The 6,936-nt window shown below is 45.3% G+C and overlaps 1 protein-coding gene across 1 annotated transcript in view; it reads right to left on the reverse strand.

The window, feature by feature from the left end:
• Positions 1 to 896: 896 nt before the first annotated feature.
• The window catches only part of CDK12 (cyclin dependent kinase 12), a 94,444-nt gene continuing 88,404 nt past the window's right edge, over positions 897 to 6,936 (reverse strand). Inside the window, exon 18 of the transcript XR_013338840.1 lies at positions 897 to 982. The gene's annotated coding sequence lies outside the window, so the exon portion shown is untranslated. The remainder of the gene's footprint in view (positions 983 to 6,936) is intronic.

Genomic DNA, 6,936 nt, shown 5'->3' on the forward strand with positions numbered 1-6,936 from the left:
GGGGGGAGTGTTGAGCTGGTCCTATAGCCTGGGCTCCAACCTGCCCCATTAAGGGTCTGTCTCATCTCTCTTCCTCTCAGGAAGCCTGTCTGCTGGCAGCCTCCTAATTATATTTTACTTCACTATAAATCTTTTCGTTAAATATAATTGAAAAATACACCTTTCGAATCATTGCATTAACCTAGCATCCACTCTGAGATGGTAATTAAAAGCTTCCTAGAATCTCTCACTTGCTTGGGGAGAACTGACTCAGAGATCATCTTCTGCCAACCCCAAATGTGTAGGCACTAGCCTCTGGAGACGGTAGAGGCCCTAAGTTCAGGCTTGGGGGCAGTGAGCATGTTCCCCCTCTTCTCTCTCCATTGCAGGATTCAGACAGCTGGGAGTAATGCCCAGACTCCTGACCAGCATTCCTTCTGGAGCCTCAGGTCTGCTATCCTCCCCCTCCTCATTCTCTCCTCAGCTTCAGGCTCAGAGCTGTCCTAGGTGGAAGGTCAGGAAGGAAGGGGAAAAATAAGGAACAAATGCTCTCCCAGCACCTAAATGAGTTGGATCTGTCCCAATAAGTTTCTGTAGTTCCCAGAAGGCAGGCTGTGGGATTGATGCTGGGAGAGGTTCTGCAATGTGGTAGTGTTAGAATTCAAAGTCAAAGGCCAGCATCTATGAATCTAACTAATAATATTTTTTCTTTCAGAGTCCCAGTGTGGCCCTTGGTGACTGCTGCCCTCAGGCCAGCCCCTCTCCCTTTCCAGGCCTCTGGTTCCTTAAACTCTTCTGGTTTCTTGAGCACAAAATTCTGGATTCCTCTTTGACAAGGATCTTTTACACCTCATACCTGATTCAGAAGCAAAGCTGTCTGTTCTGCCTTCAAAATAAATCCAGAATCTGAGCACTTCTCATCATGCCACTGCTTCCACCTTGGTCCGAGCTGCTGACCTCTCACTCCTGGATGACCACAGCTTCCACATTTGGTCCCTTCAGGCTGTTTTTGGTGAAGCAGGCAGGGTGACTTTATTTATTTATTTATTTATTTATTTATTTATTTATTTATTTATTTACTTACTTACTTACTTATTTACTTACTTACTTAGTTTAGTAGGCTCCATGCCTAATGTGGGGCTTGAACTCACGACCCTGAGATCAAGAGTCGCATGCTCTACTAACTGAGGCAGCCAGGCAGCTCAATTTTATTTTATTTTATTTTTAATTTTTTAATGTTTATTTATTTCTGAGAAAGACAGAGCATGAGGAGGGAAGGGCAGAGATAAAGGGAGACAGAATCTGAAGCAGGCTCCAGGCTCTGAGCTGTCAACACAGAGCCTGATGTGGGGCTGGAACCCATGAACTGTAGGATCATGACCTGAGCTGAAATCAGACACTTAACTGACTGAGCCACNGCTTTGCTAAGCTGTAATTCACTCATTTAAAGTGTACAATTCAGGGCGCCTGGGTGGCTCAGTCAGTTGAGTGTCCGACTCTTGATTTCGGTTCAGGTCATAATTTCATGTTTTGTGAATTTAAGCCCCACATCAGGCTCTGTACTGATTGTGCCAGAGCCTGCTTGGGATTCTCTCTCTCCTTCTCTCTCTGCCCCTCCTTTACTCACACTCACATGTTCGCTCTATCTCAAATAAATAAATAAACTTAAAAAATAAAGTGTACAATTCAATGGTTTCTTAGTATTTTCATGGGGTTGTGACCATCACCACAATCAATTTTGAACATTTCGTCACCCCATTTAGCAGCCATTCTGCATTCCTCTCAACCCCCACAGCCCTTGGCAACCAAAAATAAAACACTATCTTCTTTTAGAAGTTTTTCCCGACTACCCCATCAAAAATTGCACCTACTTTCCCTCTCCTTCTTTGCTTTATTTTTCTCTTTAATATTCACACATAATCCCCCTGTGGGTGGAGGCTTTTTTTTTTTTTTAATAGTAGACTCCCAGTACCTAGGACAGGACCAGGTACATAATAGGTGCTCAAGAAACAAATGTGGCATGAATGAACTCAATAATAAAATTATTGAGATTAAGGATCTCAAAAGTTGCATTCATGCTCTAGGGACAGGCAATGAAGACTCATCCTGAGATCAAGCTCTAGGGTACCTGAATTTATTTCTCTCTTTTTCCCCCCCTTTTGGCCTTCTTTTCTTTCCTGCCCCAGACACAATGTTCCACTCACCTCTACCCCTTGGGCATCTTTAACACCAATTCTTTTTCGTGTTATCCAGGGAACTTGTTCCTCCTCCTTCTCTCCTTTTGCCCTTACGACCTCCTGACTCTTCCCCATTCTTCATTTTCAGATTCAATCCTGGAGAACATTAAATGGATGGCCTCTGGCAAGCTATTGGAAGAATATTTAGTCTCATTGCCTGAGTCCTCCAAGAATGGTGGCACTCACTTACTGTCCTGATGACTTGGGCCAGGCCCTGAGTTGGGTGCTTTTGACTAACACTGTAAGAACTTTCTGCAATGATAAAAATGTCCTATTTCTGTTCCATTCAATAAGGTAGTCACTAGCCAATATGAGGTTATTAGGCATTTGAAATAAGGCTAAATGTGACTGAGGAAATAAATTTTAAATTCTATTAAATTTTAATTAACTTAAATTTAAATAGCTATATGTGGCTAGTGGCTTCCAATTGGGCAATGCAGATTTACACACCTTATTTTATTTAATCTTTACAATTATCTTGGGGAGTAGATATTATTAACCCCATTTTACAGATGAAGAGGAGTGGCTAATCAGATAAGAACCCACCTTTGTTGGCTTCTAGACCCTTCTAAGGAGCTGTTTCAGGGCTTAGGGTAGGAGCTATATATGTGAGGAGGGCTTAGAAAGACAGTCATTCATTTTTTCACTCAATGAGACTTCATTGAACCTCATCTGCTAAAGACTGGGGATATACCCACAAATCTTTTACTGCATATCTTCTGGGACACATTTTTATTCCTGTTTGACAGATGAGAAAATTGAGACTCAGCCAGATTCAGCAACTACCAGATTTCCCTGTTCCCTTCTTCTTCCCTCACATTTACTCTCTCACCCCTACTCTCCTCCCCAGCCCCAGTCTATTCTCCCTATTGGAGCAACAGTGATCCTTTGAAACACTTGCCTGATCATGTTTTCCCTTACTGGAAATTTTTCCAGGCTCCCCATCTTATTCCCAGAGAATACCAAAGGCCAATGGGACTCTATGCAGTCTGTGCCTCTCCCCATTCCCACTCAGAGCCTCACCTGCTTCTGCTTTCCCTGGATACCTCCAGTCCACTGGCCCTGTTGGCCCACTGGCTTGCCTGTTTGCTGGCTACTCCCTGATATTCATACTGCCAATTTCTTCATCCCCTGCAGGTCTTCGTTCAAATGCTGCTCTGGCAAATGAGGTATACCCTAATCTTCAACTTAAAATGGCAACCTCCACCCCCCAACCTAGATACTTTGTCATGAACCTTTTTCCCTAACAGTTACCACCTTCTAACATAAATATAATTTACTGATGTAAATGATGCCTATCTCCCAGCTAGAACATCAGTTTCTCGAAGGCAAGTATTTTTGTTTGAAATATTCTAGAGCCTCAAACAGTGCCTGGCACATGGTAGGCTATGAGTGAAAATGTGTCAGATAAATGAACAAGCCTGCCCCAGGTATTCCTGCTTTTGTAGCAGGAAGGCTCAGGTTTTAACTTGACCGTTTTTTGCTTCTAAAGCCAGAATTTTTCCCTCAGTCATTTTTAATTTTTTATGTTTTATTTATTTCTGAAAGAGAGAGAGAGAGAGCGAGCATGAGCAGGGGAGGGTCAGAGAGAGAGGGAGATACAGAATCTGAAACAGGCTCCAGGCTCTGAGCTGTCAGCACAGAGCCTGACGTGGGGCTTGAACCCATGAACTGTGAGATCAAGACCTGAGCCGAAGTCGGATGCTTAACCAACTGAGCCACCCAGGCGCCCTCCCTCAAAGTCATTTTTTAACTAAGAATTCTCTCCAGTCCCCTCCTCAAATTCTCTCCCTTAAGGGTGGTCCTGGGCTCACACAATTTCTAATCTAGGCAAGGATATGAATTCTTTTATATACTCTTGGCTGTGATACCCAGGAATTGAATTAATTTTACCAAAACTCAGAGATCTCCTCTCTTCAAGGCAAGAGCCCTGGGTCTGTTTTTCAGGCTGCAGCCCCAGCACATTTCCCCCTCACTCCAACCCCAGACTCTGCTATTTCTTCCCCTGTCTGCTGAGGAGCCTAGTTCTTTTCCTTCTTTCAGTAGGGTAACTTGGGAACATAGCCACTCTCACCCACCTCTGGATATGCAGTAACACAAAGGTAAGTAGGCACCAGATTCCCCAGCCATTGACTTCTTACCCCATGAGGAAAGTGACAAGTTATTTCTTCAAAGTGCAGTGCACAGGCGGGGACTCTTCCTTGGAACCGCAACTAGGATTGTTTGTGAGTCCATTAGGAGGTATGGGAATTAGATAACAGGAAGGACTTCCTAAAGTTTGGAAATGAAGCGAAAGTCTACTTATGGGCTAAGATAATTAAATGCACTCATCTTCCTCTAACCCTATCCTGTAACTCTTCAGAGGTAACAGGTAAAAATGCAGACTGTCCCCTTAGAGCTCATCCCTCTCCAACATCTCTTCACTCTTCCTCATCTCCTTTCTACTTCCCTTAGCTCAAAGCCACTTCCTGGGGTCCAAATGGAAAGACATTTCCATATGTGCCTCAGGGAATATTAAGCCATGTGCAGAGGGAAGAGCTGGTGTCTGATGTGTAGCCCAACCATCTCTGGCAGTGAGGTTTGAGGGGGAGGCTAGGACTTTGGGCCAGTACCAGCTCTGCTGGGTCACCGCTGTGTGGTCCAGAACCTCTCTGAGCCTTAGCTTTCTCATCTGTAAAATAGGATGAACAAGATCTGCCCTACAGCATCGTATGAATAGAAGATGGCTCGTGGGAAGTTCCTGGCTCAGGAGAGGCACTTAATAGTTGATATTGTTAAGATTATTATTACTTAGGCTTCAGGAGGCCCTCTCTTCCATCCCCATGGATGAGGAAGGGCCTTTCCCCCCATCCTTCTCTATTCCTCCAGTTCAGATGAAAGCTCCAGATGGAACCTCCAACTCCACTCTGCTCTAATTGAACCTCTATACACTGCCAGAATTCCTTTCCTAAGACTAACTTCCTAAAAGCTCCCCACCGCCTACCAGGACACAGCAAGCACAGTGATTAAGTTTGGGTTCTGGGCTCAGACCTGGGTTTGATGGTCAATTCTATCACCTCCTAGCTGTATATCTTAGGCAAGTTACTTAGTATCTCTGAGCCTCAGTTTACTCATCTGAAAAACAGGAAAACAGTACTTGCCTTGTGTGGTTGTTGCAATAAAGAAACAAGGCAATTGATATAAAGCATTTGGCACATGGAAGATGCTAGCCCTGGTATTATAACAACATGAAAAATCATAACTCCTGAGCATGACATGCAAGGTTATCTATAGAAGTTAGACTTCCCAATTTTTGCAACAGGCTTGTCAGAATGAAGCACCTGGCCCGCCCATCCAACCTGTTTCCTGCCGTCCTCCACATGAACCCTGTTTTAGATGGCACAGTGCGTTACTCACCATCCCCATGCTGAGACTTCTCTCAGTGCCTTTGCATATGCTGTTCTCACTACCTTGAATGTTCTTTCTCTCCTTGCCCAACTGGTAAACTCTTATTCATCAATTAAGACCTAAGTTAAGCCTACTGCCCTCTGTGAAGCCTTTCCAGACCCAGGGTCTGGGATCACATCCTGGTGCTCCACCACCCCAGCCCTTTACCTCTGCTTAGCATCGGGTAGAGAACCTCAGGCCTTAGGATCAGCCCGCCTGGGTTGGAATTCTGGCTCTGCCACTTCCTAGCACTTCATTTGTTACTTCACTTGTTTGTGCCTCAGTTTCCTGATCTGGAAAGTGAGATGATGCTGATGCTGATGATATCTATGTGATAAGGGTCTGAGGAGTGAGTTACTATGTAAAAATAATTTGTTCCCACATTTGGCACAGAATAAATGCCCAGTAAGGGGAAGCTGTCATAATTGTTATTCCAGCCTCTTTTGCTTTCCAGGACAGAACTCAGTCTACATGTTTGTCTTCCAGACCAGGCTGTGAGATTAGAGGGTGGGAGCTGGAGCTGATTCATGAAGCTTGTGCAGAGAGGATACTTGGCACCTCTGCCAGGGTGGACAGTCACAAAAGCTCTCCTTTATCAATAGCTTTCTCATTTGTCCTTTGGGATAATACTATGAACTGGGGACCAAGGTTCTTCCCACTTTATAGGTGACGAAATTGAGGCCCAGAGGAAATGTCTACAGGTCCCAGTAAGTGAGCAAGTAGCAGGGCCAAGTTTCACCCTTGGACCCAGCTGACTCCAATCACCTCCCGCCCCCAGCCTCAGTTTTCTCATCTATGGAATGGGATGATAGCTGTTCTTCTAATCTCTCAGGTTCAGTGTATGGACTAATATATATAAATATAAAAGGAAGAATTGGGTTTGAATCTCCCCTTATACATTGGGTAATGCTTTGTCTAGGATAAAAACAAGAACTTTTCTAGGGGTGAAACTGAGGAGTGGCTGAGACTCAAATGGTCCCCGAAGCCCCAATTCACCCCTCTCCCTAGGGCTTGTCTGCAGCCTGGGGCCAATTCCGCAACCTTCCTCCTTCCTCCTTTTCCGGGCCCACTGCCAGCCCCTCCACCCCTTCCCCCTACCCACTGCCACTGGAAGACAATGGTGGGCAGGCCCGGCCTTTGTGAGAGGGGTCAGGCCAGTTAATCTCAGGCTGGGCTGGGGAGGGGCATGTAGGAGGACTAGGGGAAGGGAGAGGGGGATGCATGTGGGGACAGACAACAGAGGGCTTGTGAGGGTGGGGCTGGGGGGGACGGGGTGGGGGGACACTGGAGGCCA

This window comes from Crocuta crocuta, unplaced genomic scaffold (genome assembly GCF_008692635.1).
Source record: "Crocuta crocuta isolate KB4526 unplaced genomic scaffold, BGI_CrCroc_1.0 scaffold68, whole genome shotgun sequence".
NCBI classification, from domain to species: domain Eukaryota; kingdom Metazoa; phylum Chordata; class Mammalia; order Carnivora; family Hyaenidae; genus Crocuta; species Crocuta crocuta.